Genomic DNA, 26809 nt, shown 5'->3' with positions numbered 1-26809 from the left:
TCCATGGAAGGAGTATTTAGCTGTCATGGAACTTGGGTTGTGATCTATGTTATCAATATTTCCACTGGTGAGTACGTACAGCTTCAGTTTTGGTGGACACATATATTTACTCTTATACAGTGTGCAAATGCTACTTCCTCAGTCAGCAGATATTTGCAAAACCCTGTCATATGAAATACAAATACCTAGTTTATGGAACTTGTCTTAAAGTTCTAGATTTCTCATTTGACTCTAAATGGAAAGAGCAATGTATTTGGACAGAGGAGTTTCGTTGTTGCTGTTATGTCTAAGACCTGAAGAAGTGTCCGTTCTTGAATTCTTTACTCTGTTAAACATCATTAATGTGGAAATAGACAACGCTATATTGGTAGTGGCTTTTTCACAGGAATACTGTTCTCTTATGTCGGATACATCAATTATAATTCTAACAAGGACAAGAAGAAATTCTGGAACTGGTCAGTTTCTACAATCATACCAAAACATGCCATTGACGTTTTCAGATTTCTGCATTATTTTCCTTCTAACAATGTTTGCTGTATTAGTAATGTTTACAGTGTCAGAATCTGACTTGTCACAGGCAAATACTAATGCGTATCTTACGTCATCTTCGTAAGCTAATAGGACACCTTTTCCTTCATTGTATGAGTTCAAACCCCTTGTATTTCTGAGAATTCTCTCTTTTATTATTGTTAAGTTAACATTACCTGCAGTGGATTTGAGCTGTTTAACTCTACTTGTATAAAGGTTTACTAAGTCACAGAGTTTGAAAATTGTTTTAACATCTTCCACTCTTGAATCTTTCAGATAAGATACATACTCGGCTAGAGCTATTCCTTCTACTGAGGTCTCACTAGGGGATACATATGTATTCTTTCGTACACTGTGTGCTCTGTTGTAGAGTCCAACTAAACATTTATTATGGTATTCAGCATCCTGCGCGTGTATATCACCAATAGTCAATTTTATAAAAAGTGCTGTATCATGGACTAACCCGGCACATTGACCAACATTAGCATCCACATCACCTGTTTTCGCTTTATGCATTTCAGATGCATCTGATTTGTTGCAAAAGAAACATGCCTTTCTTCCAGGAATTTTGTTGGAAGTGTAATTGCTGAACGTGTTTTAACTGGTCCATCATCTATATCCGCATCACTGTGTTTTCTTTTCTGAACCCGTTGCAGCTTTAGATCGTTGCACTTGTCAAAACATGATTTATGCACACTGCATTGTTAGGGCTTAATGTCTGTTCAATACCAGAACCTTCATTAAGCTGTTCTACTTTGATATTCACAGGTATGCATTCCAATTCTTTAAATGTCTTTAAGTTAAGATCTAAAACATTATATCCAGACCCATAATGTTTGCATGTAGCATTTGCTGGGCTTATAATGCTTTCTGAAATGCATTCCTGACAAAGAATACAGATGAGCCAATTTGTTGCAACAACAACATGGTGCTGGACAGCCTGACCACTGGTGTAGATGTTGCAATGAGGTATTGTTTCAACATGCTACTCATTTTCAGGCAGTACAGAAGACATATTGAAGCTGAAACAAAAAGACAGGTACATTTTAATATATAACACACATTAATAAACATTGATACATGTCAATAAGTATGAATATTTACATCAAATTTATAACATATTTGAATTTTAAAGTTTTCTCTGTGATTTTGGCAGCCATTTTGGTTTTACGTTCATGACATCACAATCTAGAACCAACATGGGCTTTCACATGACATGCACCGAGGCGTACACATGAACTTTTGTGCCAAATGTTATACAAATTGGAAGACTTTTTTCTTAAAAGTATACTTTTCGGCCATCTTGGATTTCAATTAGATTATAGGACGTCGTTTGGCAAGGTCCATTTGGGGTCTTGCTCTCATATGACTACTTTACAAAGATGAATGTCTGTACCAATTTTCAGCTTTCTATCACAAGGTGAGCGATTCTCATTAGAAAACAGGCTTAAAAGTCATTCTAGTAGTGCTTTAAGGAGCTTGGTGCCAAAGCCCCACTCAACTGCACACCTCATCACATGAGCATGTTGCTTCAAAATATATCAACCTTGGTTTGTCTCTCAGTGCAGTGGAAAGCTGGTGCCGTGTACTTTCCTGGTGTACCATGTCAGTGAGACTCGACGCTACCTAGGAGTTGACCCTCATTTTTTTTTTCAAAATATGCAGTAGGTACCACCATATGTCAATAATTACTTGCATTATCCCAGGCCAAGAATTTGTCATGGATGCCCCCTATCTACTTCGAGCCCCTCAATGCCAAGAATAACATACACTATGCCAGTGCCAGAATATTCGATGAGTTTGTCAAAGCCAGCATATTGTCGTGGCAGCCTGCCTCAAACCCCAGCCCTATGCCCGCTACCTCATGCCATGGTAGTCCTCCCTATTGCCAGGAATTATCTCCATTAATATAGTGTCAGTGTTTTGCCATGAGTGCCCCTATGCCAACAATCATATAGTATGCCAACACCAGCATTTTGCCATGGAAGTCGCTTAGCCCAACATTTGCACCGTATATGCCAGCACCAGCTGTTTACCACAGGTGTCTTGTATGCCAACATTTACCTTTAGTGTGCATATGCAGGCATTTTTGCCCAGAGTGTCTCTTATGCTATGAATCACCTCCAATATGCCATCGCAAGCATTTTGTATGGATGTATGTATGCAATGAGTTTTTGTATAGCGCAGCTGCTACCCCAAACGTTGTCCAGATGCTGTGAGTCACGACTGCATTCTTCCAGTTTTCGAACAAGGGGATTCTTATGAATGAGCCAGGTCTTAAGCTTCTTTCTAAATGCAAGGTGGTGGGTGATGGCTTTGAGTTCTTCTGGAAAGGAATTCCATAGCTTAGCAGACAGAGGGAGCAAAGGACCGACCTCTCGTTTTGCTTTTCTTAAATTTAGGAATCACTTAGAGGTTACAGAACACAGACCGTAATTATCCTATTGAGAGATATTTGAAAAATGTGCTTCTGATGTACTAGGGGTGTGGGGGCAAGGAATCAGTCAGTGTTTTGTCATTTAAAAATAACTCGTTTGAGAACTGGTACCGACTCCTAGATGCTGACTGCCTGAGCATGGCCATGGAATATTAAGTCAGGCATGCCACTTAATTCTACACCATCTGCAGGCAATATAGCAGATATTTAGGAATACTTAGATAGAGACTATTACTGTAGTCCAGGTTGGAAGATACAAGGGCCTGGACTGAAGTATGTCTAGAAGAAGTTGGAACCAAAGGAAGTATTTTCCTGAAGAGTCTTAAGTATCCAGAACCATGCAACTTTATTAATATGGTTTGCTAAGGATAGTTTGTTGTCAATGACAATGCATAAATTCAATGCTGCACTGGTGGTGGAAGGAGGACGCTCCCAATTCTGCTGGTACTGTGATGAAGTGGTTTCATTGTGGAACCACAGAATTTCAGTCTTAATGCTGTTAAATTTGAGATAGTTGGAGTTCATCCGGCGAGTGACATTCTCATACAATCACTGAATTTCTGTGTTATGCTATCTGTCTTATCGGAAATAGGCACAGCAGTGACCAGAAGATGTGAATCAGCAAATGTGAATCACCATATGCGATTATATCAAATCCAAATGATTGTACTAGGGCTCCCTGTCTGCACGTGAGTGAAAATGGTGCTGCCTGATAGGATTTACTGTCTGTTAGTGAAGAAAAGGTTTGCGCCAACTCAGTGCTAGGACCCTGACTCCACAATCCTCCAGTCTATTCAGGAGCACTGTGTGAGACACAATGTCAAATTTCATGGACAGTACGATCAGGATGACAGAGCCTCCTTCATCCAAGATGTACCTGAGATTGTTAACTATTGACAGAAGGACTTGGTAGAAAAAAGGGCTAGCCCTTACTGAAAAAGGTTTTATGCTCCAAAACCCCTCTGAGGTGAGTCATCAAGGTCAAGATGTATTTTGTCATAGTACATTTTCTTCCCAGTAATGCCAACCTAACCCTTTCCCCTCCTTGGTGTTGCACTAGATTTCTGATTCATGTGATATTCAGAATGAAGCACATAGCTGATTGGGTGCGGGCTGCTCTCCCCTTTGTACAAGGCATTGAGACTGCAAGTAAGTATAGTGTTTAGAGCTGCATAGCTTCCAGGCTTGCCCAGCGTTACTGACGCTACACGCTTTAAAATTATTAAGCTGCTGCTGTGTATAATATTGTCACTGTCCCTGAATATTAGATTTAATGGGAGACCCGACCGGAATGTACTCTATACTATTTTTATACCATGTTAGACCAACGGCGGTAAACCGGGATAACAAATGTATGTACTATGTATAAAAAACGTATAAAAATAAAAATATAAAAAGAAATAAAAAACATTCAGAATTTGGAGGAGTGCTCCTGTGCACTGTCAGTGACCTGACCAAAGAAGGAATGAAAGAGGTGAAAATCTCCTAAATCCAAAGCTGTTTGGAACAGGGTACCCCAAAATACCTTTTGTTCAGAGCCCCCAAGATCCTTAAGACGCCCTTGTACTGAGTCCTCTGGATACCAATGAAGATGAAAAAGTGATGCGAAGATTTTTTATTTTTAGAATAACTGTTACACAACGAGTGACTGTTTTTGAAAGTCAGTACCACATTGGCATTCTGTTCTCTGGATCGGAAATCAATATTCATGTTTTGACATTTTGTTATTAACAGCATCAGTCACTGCACGCTTTTTATTGCCTGCATCCGTCACGGCACACTTTTACATGGGAAGCTGGTAATTTCGCTTGACTGTTCCAAAACTAATATTTACAAGGAAAGTGCCTGCAACGCTGAGTGTAAGCAGGGGCCTGTTTGTATTCTGCAACAATGAAACTCTAGGGGCTGAAAAGGGCCCTTCACTTGACATTGCTTCTTGTTCTTTTATGTATTTTTATGCGCGCACTTTATAGCTAACATGTCAGCTTGTGACAGTGCAGCTATCCCTAGCAAAATAGAATTTTACCGCTGGAATGCTTTATGCACTTCAAATCCTAGGCGCTGGAAATAGGGGCGGGTAAACAGGTGTCCTCACCTTGCTGGAGTTCAGGAGGTGAGTAAGCACTGTAGAGGCCTTTATTTGTTTTTATCTGGTCACGTTTGCTATGCGTTCAAAGACAGAGGTCAAATGTCAAGCTGTGTCTTCTCACAAATCGTTGCTTATTCTTTTAAATGGTAGGTTGGGGTTTACTTTGCTTTCTCTGACTGCTAAATTAAGGAATTTTGTTGAATGAACTGCTTGATAATCTAGCTGGGACGAAAGAATAAGCTGGGGGAAATGAACTGTAAAAATATTTCATGATATATCAGTTGGGAAAGCACAAATGAAGGATTTTTTTGTAATTCTGTAGTGTGATGGGAAAACAGATTTTAATAGGATCAAAACAGATCAGGAGATTTAGCATGTTGATGTACAAATGATAGATATTTGGTGAATCCCAATTTCCATCCATTATCGCATGCTCCCGATATAGTTTTAATAGTAAAACCAAATGTCAGTCAGTGCTTAATTTGTGAAAGTGATTTTCGGTGCTCAGCCCCTGCACTTAATTGTCAACACCGGCACTTATGACAGTCTGCCACATAATGGCACTGTCTAATTTAGAGATGAGCACGTCAACAGCTGTTTATTAATTCTGTATACGTTAAAATGACTTATACTTGCAACCCAAACCATTCTCATAGCTTTAGGGGCCTTAGTTAGTATGAATGGGTACACGTGTGAAAGCCTGATGGCTAGTGATTGTGTTAGTACTGTTATTGGTGCTACTGGCAGGACCAATAGGTGGTGCAAGCTGTGGTGATCTCTTGACGAGGGCCCTGGCACTCATTTCTTCCCAAATTATGCACTGAATTGCGAGTGCGAATTTTGTTCTCATTCCAAAGTAAAAAATACTGTCTATAAAAAACAGTGCGCTGCCACCCCATGGTTTTGTAATATATTTGCATCAGTGTGCTCCAAAATGGACCACCTGCTACATACTACACCTTTACCACTCTCCAGCTGAATTGGGGTGGCTCATTTGCTATACATATTCTCTGTGTAATGCCTGGACTTTTCACAATCCCTGTGTCATCAGTGATGTTACATTGATGGCAGCACTACCACTCTAAAAATTGTTCCAGCACCACTGCTTCAAATAAGCAATTTTTGGGGCATTTTGCATTAACTGGGCTGCATCGAAGGTTGAGGCCTAAGTCTGCTGCCTTTCCTTGCCTCTTGGAGATGATGGTCGTGTTTGTGGCCACTTCACAGATCAGAACCACAGTTACAGGAGAAACATTTAACATATGAACATTGTACCTACGAAATAACATGCCAAATTTTCTCGGATAGCAAGGGTTTGCGCTGTTGTTGGTTGCACCACCCTCTCTTTTGGGACCAGTGTGATTGCTCATGGGTTGCTTAAAGGATTCCTTCAACAGAAAAAGGAAAGAAGAGTCTCTGCTTTGGAATTATAACATTAAAATGTCACCTGTAGTCACAAAATCCTCATCACAAGTTGTCTTTTAAAAGAACAATGGGGAACTGAATAATATGGGCCCGACTCACAAAGGTAAATATGCATGTGTAGATTTACTTCTACACCGAGGTGTAACATTCCACTTTTTTGCTATTCAACATTTTTGATTGGAGTTTGACACCTAGGTGTAATCCAGGGGTCTCCAACCTTTTCTGTAGTGAGGGCTACTACAGATCAGTGAAAATCATTGTGAGCTACTGAAGGCGAAACAACTTGCACGTTGTTACCAGATACCATCACACCTATTTTCATTGACTTTAAGGCTAATGTCCATAGACCCAAATACTATGGTTTGAAAAAAGATATTTGACTTGGGATTCTATGACAGAGCTGCCATGTGTGTCAGTGAGGGCGTGGTCTTTGGAGATGTATGAACATGTGTACGTAAAAATGCGATATATGTGGATGGGACAGCCTGTGTCATATGTACATATGGCACAGGACATACCTTTTGCTATATGTGGCACAGTTACATGTATAATAAGAAGATGCAAATATTTTCTTGTAAATGGAAGAAATATAAAGCGCAGAAAAATGTTCAAAGTATGGAAAAATTCTCTGCACTTTGAATTAATCCCACTTAATTACTGTATTTTTAAGTTATACATATGGCACCTGGTCCACTGGCCACCTGGAGCAGGAGCCCTGCTGTTTGTAAATACAGCACTTTGAAATGGTAGAAAAATAAAATGAAGAGTTAACTTAATCATCATGGTAACTTTTCATTTTAGTTTTATCCCATTTAAAAGCATTCAGGAACATCATTTTGTTCTGACACTCCAATATTGAGTTGACAACTCGCTGAAAGCAAAGGTGCAAGTTGTGAGAAGGAGCTGCTGGGGGCTGAGAGTTCGGATTCAGAGAACTACGCGGACCAGAAGACCGCGGGGCTAGGAGCCGCCCACTCGACACGTCTTGCCTCTGCCCAGGTGTACTTTACCTCTCGCGTTTCCCGCTTCGCGGGAAACACTCGCTGAAAGCAAAGGTGCAAGTTGTGAGAAGGAGCTGCTGGGGGCTGAGAGTTCGGATTCAGAGAACTACGCGGACCAGAAGACCGCGGGGCTAGGAGCCGCCCACTCGACACGCCTTGCCTAGGTGTATTTCCCAGACTCTCCCTTTGGTCCCGCGGGAAGCGCGCGGGCACGCGCCGGGCAAAGCCCGTGCCAAGGCCCGGCCCGTTTGAGCCCGTTCGAGACAGGAGAGGCAGGGCTGGGCCACCCCCCTGAGATGCAATACACGCTACCAGCTACCAGTCTGAGGAAGTGCGCTAGAGGGTGACCCATTTCCGAAGTTCGATATTGTGTGGATAACTGTAGTTGAAGGGTCGTAGTCCACAGTCAGAATGGCGTCACAGGAAAGAAGGGGTAAGAAAGCAATGGGTTTGGATTATGTGGCGGGAACACTGGACCAGTTTATCACAAGGGCATCATCTGTACTGGCTAATGAGATCGCCGCCACAGAGAGACGCCTATCACTAGAGCTGCAGCTTAGGAAAAGGTCGTCAATGGGGGGCATTTCTAATGTATGTACACCGGAAAGAATGAGTCACCCTATTCTGGCCACGGATTTTAATCAAATGATTGAAATGGCACCCCTAACTCCACCAACAGTACTGGACATGGCTGACTGTCCAGCAGTAGATAGGCCACAAGCTACTAATCAGTCACATCCCTGGAAGGATATGGGTGAGACCCGAGCAGACATTCATATGGTGCCCATTGATCCCATTGACCCCCCGATCTACATACTCCCACACAAGGAGGGGCTATAAGGAAGAAATGAGGGGGGCCACGAGGAGCCCATCACCAAAAGGAGAAGATGTCCAAAACTGCTGCACAAAGAGGAAAACAGGGAATAACACAAGGAGAACACCATAGGGCGGAAGAGCCGCCTGGGCCAGCGGTCACACTGGCTGTCACACTAACCCCCACAAATGAAGACAATTGTAGCAGGCGCACACTGACAATGGAGGACTCATATTGGCAGAAATTAGGGGCACTGATAACTGCCGCATTGGAGCCATTAACAACAAGACTTTTAGACATTGAAAATAGGCTTGTTGAAACAGAAAAACTGGTGTTAGCCGCTTTGGGGGGGATGGAAAATAAAATAGTGTGTGGAGATTTGCCGAGTGCGGGTGGGAGAGAGGCGGGGAAGGATCTGTTGGCTCGCCCTATCCCAGTTATTACTACCCCAACAAGCACAACTTCTACGGTGCCCCCAATACCACAGGAATGCCCAGTTGTTTCCTTGGGGAGGAATGGGACGAGTGGGAAGTTTCCACTAGCTGGGGGAGGAGTCATAAGTGTTAATGAAAGGGGGGGGGACTAGAGGTACTGATCTGGAATTGCATTCAATTTTAGATTTGCCACCGGAATGTTCCCCATATGTGGTGGTTCTCACTGGGGTCCCACCATGGGAGAGTGATAAAATTGAAGCTTATGACCAGCTGAAAAACAAGGTAACCCATTGGTTAAATACCCACAGACCATTGCCTAGAGGGGTAAGATGTAAAATCCTTCATGTACGGAGAGTGGACTGGATAGGAGGGAGCAAAAAAAAAAAAAAGGGGGGGACTGTATTGTTATCAATTTTAGTGATCCTAGAGTAGTAGATCACATCTGTAGGGGAATATGGTCACATCAGGAGACACATATCCAGGTTCACAAATTGGGTTACTTTTATAGGCCCGCATATTTTGGGGGCACTCGCTTAAATCTGCGGCTTGCGGAGGAATGTAGTGGCCAGATAGGAAGAATAAGAGAGAGCCGGCGTGAATTTGGACGAATATGGGAGTCTACGCAGCAAGAAGGAGAGGGTAGGCTTTGTACACAGCAGACATTAGGGAGAGCTGAGTGGGGGGGGGCATGAATCAGTACAGTAGACAAGCGAGACCTCAGTGGGGTAGGCGCCTTAGCGAAATAGATTGACTTTGCGATATAAAAGCAGGCAGAGACAAGAACTAGCCAAAAGGGGGGTTCTAAAAAATGTAACAGTAAATGAGGCGGCAAATGTCCTGGTTAGGAAGGTGGTAGTAAATGAAACAGTTCAAGAGAAGATATCTCACACAAACCTGGAAGCTGTCCGAGGAGGGGAGGATGTTAGTGCAGGAAGAACATTGAATTTGGTATCTTGGAATGTGGCAGGTCTAGCGACCAAATTCACAAACCAGGAATGGATAGCATACATCAAAAATTTCAATATCATTTGCATCCAGGAAACGTGGGAGACAGAATACTTACATTTTCATTTAGAGGGGTATAAACAATTCGGGACCCCAGCGAGCAAATCTACACCAGGGAGAGCAAGGGGGGGGGGGGCTTTTAATATTTGTAGATTTAACCATTGTGGGAACCTGGACAGATTTGAATTGGGATACTGAAAATATGCTGGGTTTAAGTCAAAGAATGAGGGGACTCCATATCATCCTAGCTAATTTTTATAATGCGGGTGGTCAATGTGCAAGGGAACTTGAGGGAAGGTTAAATGATCTGAATGAGAAGACATTAGGGCCCCTTGCACCTATGTTTCTAATTGTGGGGGGCTTTAATTGTCATTTATGCCCTAATTTATTGCCGATCAAGGAGGATTGGACCACCTGCAATTATGAGGAGGGCCCACATCTTGAACATACTCCCGAAGGTAAGGTGTTAGCTCGGGTGATAAATACACTCAATTTAGCGCACACCATAGATTTATTAGAGTTAAGACTAAACGAATTGATACCGCCAACATTTAAGGGAAGAGGGTGCTCCTCGTTTATTGATTTTATGGTGGTGTCAAAACAATTGAAGCCAAGAAGAAGAGATTTCTCTATTGAAATCAGTGGCTTTAGTGATCATAACCCCTTAACACTGATTTTGGAAGATTCAAACTTATCTAAAATCAAGAAACAGGGAAGGGAGACAATTGTAGAGACGGCCACTGATCAGGGCAGACGCTTAAAATGGACTTGCATAGATAGCGAGGAGTTCTACAGATCACTCATAATAGGGGGCAAACAGTTAAAGGACGATTGCCTAGATTTAGCAGTAAATGGCAAAAAACTGGTAGAACACTTTGAAGGATTTGGCCGTATAATTGACGGCCTATTAACATCTAAAGGACAGGGCAGGCCAAATAACGATCCTAAATGGTTTGATAAGGCATGTTCCCTGGCACAAAAGAAACTGAGAAATGCCCTAAAAGTGGCCCCTAGAGATAAACAAAGGATTGCACAATGCAGACTGAATTATAAGCAGGCAGTTAAATGCAGGAAGTCTGCTCTACGCAACCAAACTTGGGAGGATCTTAGAGAGGCCTCGGAGAAAAAAGACTTGTCTAGTTTTTGGAAAATAATAAATAATCCCTGTTTTAAAGAGGGATCTGGGGATCGGATCTCTTCGAATATCCTCGCAGAGAAGTGGGTGGAACACTTCAGTGGGCTGTATAATCGGGCTACTAATGTGCATCGGTATGATGTAATAAATCCCCAGTTAGACGAAGGGAGACCAACAAGGGCAGCTAAAGCTGAATTTACTCTAGAAGAGATAAGAGTAGGAATCTGTGGACTCACCAGGAATAAAGCACCGGGCCCGGATGGGATACCCCCAGACCTTTTTTTAAGCAACGTTAAGCAAGTAGATCCACCACAGACCAATGTTTAAATTTGTACTTGTTGGTGACAAAAAATACCATTGCTAGTACTGAGGCGGTTTATCTTGCCTTTATGGATCTTTCAGCCGCTTTTGATTGTGTTAACAGGGGGAAGCTATGGAATCTATTAAGCACATTAGGGGCAGATCAAGAACTAATAGAGATCATGAAAACACTCCACTGGAATACCATGGCTAAAGTAAGGTACAACACAGAGGGGGGATGTACGGAACCCTTTGCTTGTACCAGTGGTGTACGGCAGGGGTGTATTTTGGCCCCATTTTTGTTTTCTTTATATATAAATGGTCTGGAAAAAGCTCTATTGGATTTAAAAATAGACTCGCCAAGAGTAGGGAATAGACCAATTCCTGTCCTGCTTTACGCAGACGATGCGGTCTTATTGGCACTGAAGTACTGGGTTTTTAAAGCCCAGCGGTGCAGGGGACCACACCCTAAGACTTCGGGTTCTTCCTGTTTCAGACCTACAGAAACACAGAGTCTTCTGGGTGAAGTCAAAGATCAGTTTATTGGCTGCAGACCAATTACAGGTATCCGAGAAGTACAACACAATGTATGTTCTCAGGAGACTGCTTAAACTTACAGAAACGGCCTTCTCCTTATATACAAAATATCATGCTTCAGGCACACATTCCTAGTTTTACGATATGGTCATTCACATGTATTCATTACAAACGAAAAGGCAGAGTCATGATGACCATCCCACATTCCAGTTAAGCCAGCCCACAATTATTTACCCAGCGAGGCTCAGATCCCACATCAGATATCCACAGACCCCAATAAACACGGGCATCTCCTGTTGATAAAACAAGCCATAAAGCAGGAAGAGTCAGGTGTGAAAGACATTAGCCGGAGGCTTGTGTGGGATGAAAAGGCTTTATGGTGTGTCAAACCATGATGCTAATCACAGGTGGCCGTAGGACGGGGAGCTCGTGGGACCGGACTGACCTGGGGCAGCGGAGCCAAGCTGCACAGGTCACAGAAAAGTCAAATAGAAAGCACATGTAATCTGAAGGCCTGTGCTTGTTCGTAATGTGTAGCCTATGTGAGGGCAACCATAAGATGGCCACCGCTCCAAGATGGAACCCACGAAGTCAATGTAAAATATCGTATACAACGTGCGTTTATTGATAAAACGTTATGCAAAGCACTTGTACATACTGCATTGGCCATTCGCGGTTCGCTGATACCGGTATAGGCAGGGTAGGGCCCTGCCTCCTACGCGGTCCCAAATTTCAAAGTACCACAGACCCTCCTTTTGCCCTTATATAGGCAATAACTATACTCATATCAATCCGAGTCGAGGTCTATATTCATGAAGTCATGGAGATGTTGCTGTAGCATCATTCTATTACTTAGCTCGTCCCTCGATACAGGTTTCGTTACACAGAATGTAGCACAGAGGCCACATGTCTCAGGAGCACACTGTATGCACAGACAGAACAGGAAAAGAATGGCTAAGATCATTCCAATGACCATCAGAATCTTCCAACCCCAGGCAGATATCAGTTCCCAGAACCACCCCACCAGTGACCAATCTCCTTTATCCACGTGTATAGATTCAGATATTTTATGCAGTTTGGAGATGGCTTGATACACTGTTGGAGCGTTATCTGGTATGAAAATGCAACAGCTAGATTGGATGACCTTACATACCCCACCGCGGTCTTCAAGTATGACGTCTAGAACCATGCGGTTCTGCAAAGTCATGAGGCGATCCGCTTGGAGCTCAGCTGTCAAATTACCAAGGGCACCAGCCGTTACATTAACAGTGGATTCAACCACACGAGTCAGTTGTCTCAGGTTCCTACTATTGACCATCAGTCACCAAAACGGCAGGAAACCCAAAAAGAAGGCTCCCGCTTCCAGACCGGCAGTATCCTCCTTACTAACCACGCCTCTCACAACTCTGGTCTTGTGATAATCAGAGGCAGCAGTAAATGTTGGCGGTAGCAAGTTGGCAATATAACATGTGCCCGAGAAATCAGGGGGCAACCATGTATATGCTCGGTCATTACAGACAAAATATGTACCCTTAGCAGCCAAAAACGCAGGGGAAAACTGCGATGGAAAAGTGTACGTTTCAGTACAGTCACTTCTCCCCAGTTGAGCTCTTGGATTCTGACCATTACCTTGTAAACAGAACCGACCTATGTGGGGTACGACCCAAATTGGAGATGAGATTTTTCGCTGCCTTTCACCCAGACTAATGCTATACCCCGTCGCGTTCCAACCTACATAAGCTCGCAATTCATCTTTGGGAATAGATGAGTATGCGTCGATATCTCTGCTCATATCAGCAACTCCTTTCATTAAGGCTTTATTGTTTGTGCTAGGTCTGATGGAACGCGGTTGTCGCGGGGAGTAGGCATCTAATGCAAAAAGAAACATGGTCTGGAATGCCCACGACGATCCATTATAGCTAAATGGCAGCACTAAATAAGGAATAGCCTTGTTAGTGGTATGTGGAATTAAACCACACACCCAGCAATTGGTTGTATTCATGACTAGTTGGTGCTGGTGCAGGAGTTGAATGAATGAATTGTTTACAAACTCGGAACGTCTAGCTTGTTCATGTTCAGGCAGAGTGTGGAAAGAGTGCAAGGAGGCAGTAGGAGGAGGTATAGGCTGTACAGTGGGTGCAGATGGCACTTGAGAGGAGAAGAATACATAACCTACAGTAAACACCATCATACTACATAGTATAAACAGACATAATAATATAAAACGTTTGCTCTTCATTATTTTACATATTCTCGTTTTAAAGTTCATTTCCTCAGCGGGTCTCTCCATCTTGAAAAACTCCATCCTCTAATCGTGCCGCTCGCGGCGGGTGAGTATCTTCTGCTAAGGAGTACGCCTGTCAGTCCAGGGAACGCCCTAGACCAACCAGGACCGTTGACCTAACGTCTTCGGCCTGTACCCCAAAGTCTTGGCACCGCGACCCTGCGGCTGAACCCGGATGGTGGTTCGAAAACTAAAAAATCAAAAAGTTCTTCAGATGGGAGAGCTATAATATCAAAAACTAGTAAGGGAAGGGAATCTTTATTTGTCCATAGGCCTTGGTCTCAGGTTGTAGCGGTTTCTACCAGCTACTGTCTGGTCTTGAAACAAGAGTTCAGGCTCTGTGGTGTCCAATCGAATTGACGGTGGCACAGCTTCTTGCAAAATATCGTCACTCTCTTGTTCTGAAGTTGTGCCTCTTACGCGTGCATCACTAAATGGTACAAAACGAGGTACAGTGTCTGTTTCAGATTCAGCGATACCCTCCTGGACCCACTGGTCGTATGGTAGAGGCAAAGGGATTCGTTTACAGTGGGCGCCGTGAATCCAATTATTTTTCCCTTTTACTCGAACCGCTGATCTTGTCGACAGAAGTACGAGGTGAGGGCTGATCCAACGGGGCTCATCGTTGCTCTTTCGCTGGAAGTTCTTCACGAGAACCCACGCGCCAGGGTCGATAGGGTGTCCTGGAGCTTCAGAGGCCTGGGGGAGAGTATCATGCACCTGTTGGTGTAAAACACGCAATTTAGCCGTCAATTCATACAGGTAGTCAAGCAGTACTGGATGTTCGATTTCGCTGAATTTTGTTGGTCTTGGCACACCCCATACATTGGCCGGGCGGCCAAAAATGACCTCATATGGACTAAGTCCCACTCGTGAATGCACAGTCATTCTGGTGGATAGGAGTGCTAAAGGCAGAGCGTCAGGCCATTTAAGACCGGAGCTCGTCTGGATTTTGGCCAGCTTGAGCTTCAGAGTGCCATTGTAGCACTCTACTAATCCAGCTGATTGGGGGTGATTTGCAGCGTGAAATTTTTGCTTTATCCCTAATCCCTCACACACATTCTTCATCACTCGACCCACAAATTCACTCCCATTATCTCTCCATACCATTCTTGGCATTCCAAACCTAGGAAAAAATTCTTTCACAAGGGCTTTGGCTGTGGATAAAGCAGTGTTGTCTTTTAGGGGATATGCTTCTATCCATTTTGAAAAAGCGCAAACAACAACCAGTACATATTTCAAGTTGTTGCACCTCTCCATGTGGATAAAATCTAGCTGCAAAACCTCAAATGGATATGATGGAGGCGCAAAATGACCAGCTGGAGTTGGGGTTCCTCTACCAGGGTTATATTTCAAACATATCATACAATTCTTGACCACATTCTCTGCACACTTGGGAATTCCAGCGTTCTGCCATACTGGGGCCAACAACTTACAGATTCCTTTCACACTGATATGTGCCATTCCATGTGCCATAGTAACCACTGGAAGCACATATGCATCAGGTAGCAACCATCGCCAGTGTTCTGACAAATCAACCCAACAACCATTCTCATCCAATTTACCCGTACTTTCTCTCCACTTGCTCAACTCTTTCTCTGTGGCTTCAGCTTGAAGGAACTTCACACTCTCTATCGTGTCTTCACACAATCCAACATCACCAACCCATCTTGCAGGGCCTGCAACATACATTCGAGTCTTCACATCTTTTGCCGTTTCTTTCGCGATTTCGTCAGCAAATGCATTACCACGACCAACATCATCAGTGACTTTCTTGTGCGCACTGCATTTCATAATCGCAACTTGTAACGGTAGGGTCAGTGACTCAAGGAGATCATTCACCAACTTAACATTCTGAATTTTAGCTCCATGCGAAGTCAGGAACCCACGTTCTTTCCACAATCGCCCAAAACTATGCGCCACGCCAAAGGCGTACTGACTGTCAGTATATATGTTCACTTTCATTCCTTCAGACAACATGCATGCTCTTGTAAGGGCAATTAATTCTGCTGCTTGAGCCGAATTATGTGGCACACGTGCAGTTTCAACAATCGTGTGCAAAGTCGTGATAGCATATGCAGCAGTCGTATCACCATTCGAAAGCTTAAAGCACGAACCATCCACCCATAAAGTACCATCACACTCAGTCAGGGGAGTATCTTTAAGATCTATTCTCCCTTTCGTCTCTTCTTCTGTTCTGAACAGACAATCATGCTGTTCAATCTCATCTAGGTCTGCTGGAATCGGCAATAATGTAGCTGGGTTCAACGTGTTGCATCTCTTTATGTGTATATGATTTGCTAATAGTGTCAATTCACATCCTGACAATCGAGCACTAGTTAAGTGCTGTGTCTTGGTCCAGTTTAACAATGTGTCCACAGCATGTGGAACCATTACAATCAATGTATTATCCATTACTAGTCCGGCAGACTGTCGAATAGACATAGCTGCTGCAGCTGTAGCTCTCAAACAACTTGGCAATGCCCTCGCTACCGGGTCCAAGGTTGACGAAAAATATGCGCATGGACGCGGTCTGTCTCCAAAAGGCTGTGTTAACACTGATAATGCGCAACCGCCCTTTTCATGAACATACAATGTAAAAGGCTTACTGTAGTCAGGGGTACCCAACACAGGAGCTGAACATAATGCATTACGCAATTCCAAAAAACTTTTCTGACACTCTTCAGACCATGGGACAGGATTCGGTGTATTTTTACAGGTTAATGCTAACAAAGGTTTTGCCAGCAAAGAAAAATTTGGTATCCAGTGCCTACAGTATGAAGTGATGGCCAAGAAGGCACGCACTTCTCTCTGTGTTCTTGGCACACTCAATTGTGCAATGGCTTGAATTCTTTCTGGGGTCAGTTTCCTTCCCTCCTTCGATAAGAGATGACCTAAGTAGGTCACTTCTTGTCGACAATATTGCAGTTTTGAAAGAGACACTTTATGATGAGAGGCAGACAAATGACGCAACAATGACAATGTAGCTTCTTTACAGATCTTATCAGTATCCGCGGCGATTAGCAAATCGTCAACGTACTGAATGAGGATAGCGCCACTAGGTAAAACAAGTGCATCAAGCTGCGCTTTTAAAGCTTGACTGTATATTGATGGGCTTTCACAGTAGCCCTGTGGAGCGCGTTTAAAGCGGAAGCTTCGACCTCCTAAACTAAAGCCAAAAATTTCCCTGCTCTCCTCTGCAATTGGGATGCTAAAGAAAGCATTCTTTAAATCGATCACTGAGAACCATGCAGCGGAGGCTGGAATCATAGTTAACAAGGCAGTTATATCAGGGACGACTGGAAACTGTGGCACAACAATCTTATTTACCTCTCTAAGATCAATCACAAATCTGTAAACAGGTGGCTGTGAAGGGTCCGTACGTTTTAAAACAGGTAAAATGGGACTATTGCAAACGTTGCCTCTTGTCTCCTCAATCACACCCTTTTGAATCAAATCACTCACAATTGCTAACAACGCTCTCTGACCTTCATTGGAGATCTTGTACTGGGGAATGCGTGGTAATCTGACATTGGCTTTTAAAGTGACCACGTATGGCGGTATTTCCAAGAGGCCCACATCATTCGGACCAGTAGCCCAAAGGACATCCGGAAGGGATGATAATTCAGGCGGCATTGCATTCTTTGACAAACACACCGGGGAAATCACTTCCTTACCTAATGTAAGTTGTACTCCTGAGGGAGAACAATATAGTGTTGCATGCAATCTTTTTAACAAATCCAATCCTAACAGATTTTCACCACAACCTGTCGTTAGGATGAGGGGTGCTTTTAACTCACAAGGTCCAACAGAAAGTGGCATAGGACTAGAAATCGTGTTCCTAACTGGGGCGCCAGAAAAACCTACTGAAACATTAATTTCGCCAGACAAAGGCACGCCAGGGAGTTTTGAATGCATAATTGAACTCTTTGCAGCACCAGTGTCCAGCAGAAAGGGCTCTGTTACATTCGCTGTAGTCACCTTAACATATAGTCAGCTCTGATCCACTGGCACTGAAACAACTCCCTCTCTCTGTCTATGGCTGTCCTAGTAATCGTTACCTTCCACATTGTCGTCTTCTGCATAATAATCATTATTATAGTACTGAGCTGTATTACCATTTGCATTGGCTTGCTGATCAAAGCTATTTATCGTATTTTGAGGCGGAAGAGGACGCGCGTTCTGGGGAACATTTCCACGCCCTCTACCTCTAGGAGCTTGCTGACCACCTCTACCTCTTGCGCCATACGCATTATTAGTACGCTGCAACAATTTAGGACAACTATACTTAAAATGACCTTCCTCTCTGCAATATGAACATTGATTGGGACCTACAGGGATACGTGGTTGATAATACCCATTCATTTGCTGGTTATTCTGAAACTGTTGGGGCTGCTGATAGATACCTTGGGTTTGCCTATAATTATTCTGTCCTCCACGTGGCGGATAAGCCTGCTGTAAAAGGACCTTCGTTTTCAATTCTTTTGTTTTCTTGTCTGTTCTATCCTTCTCGTCTTTATCTCTATTTTCGTAATACTGTGCAGTAGCCAGTATTTGCGCTGAAGAGGAAACAGCCCAAGAACTCTCTGAATCTTTTAATTTCTTACACAACTCGGGAAGTAGATTCTGCACAAATTTATCCACAAATAACCGTTGGCCACCTTCAGTACTCATGTCTTGACCACTGTGGTCGATAAACATTTCTTCAAACCTTGTAAAGAAATCGGACACTGTCTCATCTTTCTTCTGCTTGCATGCGGATAGTTTATCCCAATTTACGCACATCGCGGGCATTATAGTTTTCATGTAGGTAATAATCCTACCAGGGAGGTCTGCTACTAGGGGCTCAGGTTTTGCACCACCAACTTGTCTAGTGTCTGCGGCAACGATATTAGCCCATGTGTCCCCTAGTTCTGCAGCATGATCCGTATTACGAATGGATCCCCATAAAGGCTGTGGAACAACATTCCCAAACAACATATCTATATCAGCCAGATTCATGACACACGATTTTGCAGTTTGTAATAACTCCTTATAATATCCTGCAGGGTTTTTACGGGGGTCAGTCAATGTCTGTTTAAGCGCTAACACCTCAGAACGCTTCCATGGGACATGTACCCAAACACGCTGAAAATGTGCTAAGACAGGTGGAACAGCATTTGGATCAGCAGGTCTCCAAACTGGGGGAACCTCACGCATCGGATATTGGCGCGCTTTTACCTTTTTCCCCACAGGGAATTCCTGTTCAATGATTGTTGACAAGCGCCATTCCTGAAGGACAGTAAAGTCGCAACTGCTTTATCTACGTTGGGACCCACAATTATACCTGTTCCAAAATCAAATCGCACGCGACACAATTCCTGCGGGATTGTGTTTGAACCATGATCCTCCAATTCCTCACAGAGGCATTCACACATTTTGTCAAACACATACCTCTGTTTTGGGGCATCCCATTGGTGAAAAACGTTAACAACTGATTCCACCTCATAGAGTGAAGGAAAAACAATCCACCTACGCGCCATATGATCAAGTACCTCTTTCTGTTCAGGATTAGGTAGCTGACTGCGCAACTGCTTACGTTGTAAACCAGGGGTCATACTAGATGACCCAAAGAGAGGCGACATTAAGCTAGTAACTACATTAGCTAGTCGTTGTCGTGCTGAAGGGGAAGTTGAGGCGAAAATGGGGGGAAAGACAGAGGGAAGAAAAGCGGATTCAGATACAGATGCCTGGGTAGTATAAGGAAAAGCGGCAGGGAAGGCAGCTGACGTACTAGGCAAAGTCGCAGGAAGCGCAGGGGCAACAGGTAACAAAATTGGCGGCCCTTGAGAGGGCTGCACTGCAGGGATAGGAGCCAGCTGAGGAGGAGCTGGCGGCTGTGGGAAGACTTGCGGCATATTTACTGGAGGCTGCACATTTACGAGCTGTGGAGGCGCTGTGGCATTTTGCGCATACGGGGGTGGCGAACTTAGCAAATGGGACATTAGGGAATCCTGCTCTATCTCTTTTGTCTCATCTTGTGGTAGGGGTGACAAAACTGGGTAACATTTATCGATCCCTAGTTTGCGCTGTCTATGTAACTGCTCATTCATTTGTTCCTCCTCATTATCTTTAAATTGCACAGCTGCTTGCATCATTGACATACCTTTTTCTCTCTTATTCCTTTTTGCTAGCTTAATTTCCTTCTGTTTGGCTTCCTTTCGCCATGGGCGGAAAGAATCAAACATCGCCAGCCGGGCTTTCTTTTTAAACAACTTAACTTCCAAATTATCTAAGATATCTGTATCGAAACTACCATTTTGGGGCCATTTTAAAACACCATCCTTTCTGGTGTATCGGATCCATACTTCATTATATGCAATGGGGCCCACGCCATGTTTTACATAAAGCTCATAAGTTGGAGTTCCAATTGGAGGAACCGGACATGAATCCTCTAACTGGGAATCCCTTCTACAACCCAAACAAAACAATCTTCCAAATACACTAGAACCAGGCATCTTCGCTCACTAGTCTAGTTTCAAACTTCAAAGGATTATCGAATACGATAGTCTCGTGAATACACGAGTCCTCTGGCTTTGGCACTTGCAAGCTCCAAATCAAAACGATCCCGAAGGATACCAAAAATCCCGAAGGATACCAAACAAACTGGGAGACGCTCCACTTATACTTAACTGAATATCGATGATCGATGGTGTCACCAGAAGACTCTCTCAATTGTTTCACTCTACCAAATCGTCAAGGGTCTAGTTTCAAACTTCAAAGGATTATCGAATACGATAGTCTCGTGAATACACGAGTCCTCTGGCTTTGGCACTTGCACCTCCAAATCAAAACGATCCCGAAGGATACCAAAAATCCCGAAGGATACCAAACAAACTGGGAGACGCTCCACTTATACTTAACTGAATATCGATGATCGATGGCGTCACCAGAAGACTCTCTCAATTGTTTCGCTCTACCAAATCGTCAAGGGTACAAAACAGGGCGATTAATCAGGGCAGCAGTCCTTCGTAGCCGTCGGGACGCGGAGAACCTCGCAGAAAAGACTTTCGGACCACGTCGACATGCAGGGGTCGATGAAGTGGCGGCCATCCTCCGGAATTTCCACACGAAGCGCCTCACGAACCTCTGGTTTGGACCGGTACCGCTGAAATCGCCCCGAGTTGGGCGCCAAACGAAGTACTGGGTTTTTAAAGCCCAGCGGTGCAGGGGAACACACCCTAAGACTTCGGGTTCTTCCTGTTTCAGACCTACAGAAACACAGAGTCTTCTGGGTGAAGTCAAAGATCAGTTTATTGGCTGCAGACCAATTACAGGTATCCGAGAAGTACAACACAATGTATGTTCTCAGGAGACTGCTTAAACTTACAGAAACGGCCTTCTCCTTATATACAAAATATCATGCTTCAGGCACACATTCCTAGTTTTACGATATGGTCATTCACATGTATTCATTACAAACGAAAAGGCAGAGTCATGATGACCATCCCACATTCCAGTTAAGCCAGCCCACAATTATTTACCCAGCGAGGCTCAGATCCCACATCAGATATCCACAGACCCCAATAAACACGGGCATCTCCTGTTGATAAAACAAGCCATAAAGCAGGAAGAGTCAGGTGTGAAAGACATTAGCCGGAGGCTTGTGTGGGATGAAAAGGCTTTATGGTGTGTCAAACCCTGATGCTAATCACAGGTGGCCGTAGGACGGGGAGCTCGTGGGACCGGACTGACCTGGGGCAGCGGAGCCAAGCTGCACAGGTCACAGAGAAGTCAAATAGAAAGCACATGTAATCTGAAGGCCTGTGCTTGTTCGTAATGTGTAGCCTATGTGAGGGCAACCATAAGATGGCCACCGCTCCAAGATGGAACCCACGAAGTCAATGTAAAATATCGTATACAACGTGCGTTTATTGATAAAACGTTATGCAAAGCACTTGTACATACTGCATTGGCCATTCGCGGTTCGCTGATACCGGAATAGGCAGGTTAGTGCCCTGCCTCCTACGTGGTCCCAAATTTCAAAGTACCACAGCACGCACGCCTTAGGGCCTACAAAAATTGATCAATGGGTTTGTCAATTTTATGAGCAATCTGGATCTAAGCGCCAATTTAGCGAAATCTTACGTACTAGAAGCAGGTAGGAGGGTCCATAAAGGCTACAATTTCAGAATAGGCGCCCACAAAATAGAGAAGGTCGTGACCTTCTCATATTTAGGCATTCTACTCGATGGGCACTTACATTTTAAAGAGCTTACAGAAGAAAGGGGAAACAAGCTCGCGGCAAGCGTAGGGGCACTCATGAATTTTGCCAGAAGGATTGGACGCTGGGCCCCAGAACAAATGATGAAGTTATATAACTCTATCTGCTTCGCTAAAGCGACATATGGAGCAGAATTGTGGGGATTCACGGGGTTGAGAAGCTGCAGTTACAGGAGAATACATTTATGAGATGCTTGCTCAAGCTACCACAATGTGTTCCCGCAAGCATCATTCATGAAGAACTGGGTGCAAGCATTTATATAGAGGACAAGGTACAGGTCAGGCCACTTTTAGCCTGGCTAAAATTTGGACTAATCCGGAAGCGGAACTCTCCAGACAGATAATTAAAGACTGCCTGGAAAGGGACAGGGGGATGAATATCTCTTGGCTAAAATATTTGAGAGCCACCTTTAAAGCAATAGGCCTCGAAGATCTCTTCTCCAACCCAGATAGAATAACGGGGAAAGACAAGGAGGTAGTAAAAAAGGGATTTTTTATGCACAAAGTCACCGGAAGAGAAGATATGGATTGGAGGAAAAAGTCGGTGAAAGCATATGGGCTGGTGAGGACCACTGATTGAATAGAACCATATTTGTCCCTCATATATAACCCTCATGATAGATTTTTATTAACACGTTTTAGGCTCAATCAACGATCTCCGCAGGATGCCCTCCATTTTGTATTATTGTGTCCTTTTTATTCATTGCCAAGGCGCTATTTTTTAATTGACCTGTTGAAGGAGAACAAATTTAAACATGCAAAGGTGGCCCTTCTTTATTTACAAATGGCTAAAGACCCCAGGGCTCTATTCTGTATAATACGTTTTTTAAGATGTGCTTTTAAATTAAGAGAAACGAGAGAGATTGGCTGAGGGAATAATTAGTTAGGATTAAGGAAGCCCTACATATTATTGTTTATCATATGGATGCCCTTATTAGAGATTTACCAGGCAAGAGTAAGGCTGCCCTAAGATATAAGTGGGCAAAAATAGGGGAGTGTGCTTAAGTAATTTAGGATGTAAAAAGATTAATTGGTCTAACATATGAGAATGAAGATTGTAAATATATGATGTTTTTATTCTGTACTTTTTATGGCGTTTGTTAATGCCGAATAAAGTTTGTAAAGTAGAGTTGACAAGGACTTTTGTTGAAGAGTTAAATAACTAATTGCTTCAGTTCTTCACCTCTGTGCCCCAACCTGGGTCATAAATCAGACTGAGCACTGCTTACTATCAGGCCTTGATATCTGCAGGCAGATGATAATGAAAAAGAAAAACAGCCTTTCCTTAACTTTAAAAGGAAAATATGACTCTCCTGCTTATTTAAAAATGAACTCAAGGCTGTGAGCTACTCTGAAGATGTCTGGGAGCTAGGGGTAACCCGCAATGGACTGGTTGGTGACACCTGTTGACCTACATGCCTCCACCTCACCCAGTTAAGAGGTGGAGCCTCCTATAATAGCATTTTTTAGGGTGAATTTATTAAAAGCAATTTTTCACCTGTTGGTACCAATCTCTAATGCCAGGCTGGATATCCCTCTGTGGTAAAGTGTAGGGAACTGTAATAAATTTCATTATTTAAAAAAACATAGTTTATATAATAGCTATGTTTATATTAACTTGTTCTATTTTTGCCTGACCTATGCTGCCTCCCAAGTGAGCCCAGTGGACCTTCAAGGAATACCATGTATTTTTTTAATAATGTATCCAATTTTGGCATGCCTGCATCTACGTCTCATAGAGTCTCCATGGGCCCTCATGTGCTCCACCTTCCATATGGTCTGCATGGGCCCTGAAGGGACACCAGGTTTATTCAATTTGCGCCTGCCTTGCTTGTTGGCCGCATCAGCCCTGGAGGGACACAAAGTATTTATTTATTTTTTAATAAGCTTTTAGAAAATTGTTATTATGATGATGGTGATTACATGCATTTCCAGTACAAGTATTGTCAAGTCTCTCTCTCATCCTTCTTGTCTGCATGTGCATGACAGGGTATTACTGACTGAGCTGTAGAGAAGTCCGTGAATTAGCTGACATTGGAGTCTAGAGATGTCTCTGCTAAGTGTTTCAACTTGTGCTGCTGACCCATACAAGAAATAAAGAAGATGGACCCAAAGAAGGAGCTTCCTGCCACAAAAGTGGCCGTTGAGGAGAAGACATCTGTTGCCACGAGTAGCATTAAACCATCATTCTCTTTCTGGAAAAGCAGCATACCTGCTACACCCATCTCTGAGCAGGAAGAGGCTGGGATTAGGATCACCCATGGATCAACAAATGCAACACCATCAACACTAAAGCAGATGTGTCTCAGTGCATCAGTGACTGCAGTCATGGCAGAGAGCAGTGAGAATGAAATTGATTTATCAATCTATCAATAAATCAGGGGTTTATAAAGCGCGCTACTCACCCCTAAGGGTCTCAAGGCGCCAGGGGGAGGGGGTTGCAGCTCCGGATCAGTTAAAGAGCAAGGTCTTGAAACTCTTCCTGAAGGTGTGCAGAGTGGGGGATCATCTGATGTTGACTGGGAGCTCATTCCAGGTTTTTGCTGCGATATAGGAAAAGGCTCTTCCTCCTACACTGGTTCTGCGGATGCTTGGGGTCTCTGCTAAGGTGAGGTCGGCGGAGCGGAGGTTCCTTTTGGGTACGTGGAAGGAGACTTTTTCGTTGATTCCGGCATAGAGGGTGTTTCCGTAGTCCAGTCTGATGGTTATGAGTGCATGGGTAACGGTCTTTCTGCATTCAGGGGGAGCCACTTGAATGTCTTGCGGAGGATGCGGAGGGAGTTGAAGCGGTTGGAGGCGACGGTGTTGATCTGGCGGGTCATGGTGAGGGAGGAGTCTAGAATGATGCCGAGGTTTTGGGCCTGGTCTGATTGAGTGGGTGGGTTTCCGAGGGCGGAGGGCCTCCAGGTGTTGTCCCAGGTGGTGGAGGAGGGTCCAGGAACGAGGACCTCTGTCTTCTCCGAGTTGAGCTTAAGGTAGCTGTGGTTTATTCAGGTTGCGATGTCTTTCATTCCTTCCTGTTAGGGGTTCTTCGTGAGGTAGAGGATGAGATGGGTGTCATCGCCGTAGGATACTATGCTGAGCCCATGCTGTCTAACGATGGCGATGAGGAGGGCTATGTAGATGTTGAAGAGCGTGGGGCTGAGCGAGGATCCTTGGTGTACTCCGCAGTTGATATCTGTGGGTTCGGAGAGGAATGGTGGTAGTCTGATCCTTTAGGTTCTGCCAGTGAGGAAGGAACAGATCCAGTCGAGGGCGGTACCCCGTATGCCGGCGTCATGGAGTCTTCTGGTGAGAGTGCGGTGGGTGGGAGACGGCTGCAGAGAGGTCTAGTAGGATGATGGCTGCAGTGTGGCCCTGATCGAGTTGCATGCGGATGTCATCAGTGGCGTCGAGGAAGGTGGTCTCGGTGCTGTGGTTGCTGCGGAATCAGAACTGGTAGGAGTTGAGGATGGCGTTCTTTTCGATGAAGGTTATCAGGTGGGCGTTGACGAATCTCTCTGTGACTTTGGCTGCGAAGGGAAGCAGAGAGATGGGCCAGTAGTTTTTCAGATCCGTTGGGTCAGCCGAGGGGCCTGACCTCTGCCCGCTGCCAGCCATCGGGAAAGAAGCCAGATTCGAAGGAGGCGTTAATGGTCCGGCATAGTTTGGGTGCTATGGCAGCGGCTCTGTGGTAAATGTGCAGCGGGCAGGGGTCCGTGGGGTCTCCTGAGTGTGTGTCCTTCATGGTCGTGGCGGTGTCTTCGGGGTAGCTGGTTTTCAGGTGGTGATGGTGGGCTGGTTGTCGGTGGTGGAGAGGAGGGAGGTGTCTGGAGTCTGTTCGCTGAAGTTGTCATAGAGGGCCTTGATTTTCCGGTGGAAGTAGGCGCTAAGCTTGTAGCAGAGGTCATGGGATGGTGTGAAGTCCGTGGCTTCACTGGGGGGTTTGGTGAACTGCTGTATGACGTTATAGAGTTCTTTTGCATTACTTGCGTTGGTGTGGATTTTGTCCTTAAGAAAGGTCCTCATGGTGTCTCTTATGTGCAGGTAGTATTCAGCCATGGCATTCCTGTAGGTATTCTGGTCTTCGGTGGTTTTCCTGTTCCTCCAGAGTTTCTCGAGGCGTCTGCAGGAGCGCCTGGCTTCTTGGAGGTCGGTGGTGAACCATGCGGTCTTCAGGGTGCGTTGTCTGACGGGGTGGCAGAGGGGTGCGAGCTTGTCTGCCCAGCTGGTGATCCAGCGGTGTAGTTCTTTGGCTGCAGAGTTGGCGTCGGTCGTGGCGGATGGGGGGGGTCATGGAAGAGGGTGGTGTTGACGTGTTTCTCTGTGACCTTGCTCCAGTTCCTTTGTGGTGGCCACGGGGTGGACTTGGGTGCGCTGATGGTGTTGAAGGTGAGTACACAGTGGTGATCTGTCCAGGGGGACTGCGTGGTGTTGCTGAAGTGGATGTTTGCCGTCCTGCAAAGATGGGGTTGAGGATGTGTCTGGCTCTGTGGGTGGGGGTGGTGATGAGTTGCTTTAGTCCGAGGTTGGCAAGGTTGTCTAGGAGGGTGGTGGAGTCGGGGTCGCTGCTATTGTC

General features: G+C 44.5%; 1 protein-coding gene across 4 annotated transcripts in view; it reads left to right on the top strand.

The window, feature by feature from the left end:
• Positions 1-26809, top strand: part of LOC146799096 (sodium/potassium/calcium exchanger 4-like) — a 937744-nt gene that overhangs the window by 697187 nt on the left and 213748 nt on the right. The window lies entirely within an intron of this gene.

The sequence above is a fragment of the Triturus cristatus genome, chromosome 9, assembly GCF_964204655.1.
Source record: "Triturus cristatus chromosome 9, aTriCri1.1, whole genome shotgun sequence".
Lineage (NCBI taxonomy): Eukaryota > Metazoa > Chordata > Amphibia > Caudata > Salamandridae > Triturus > Triturus cristatus.
This window is presented reverse-complemented; position numbering and strand designations above follow the sequence as displayed.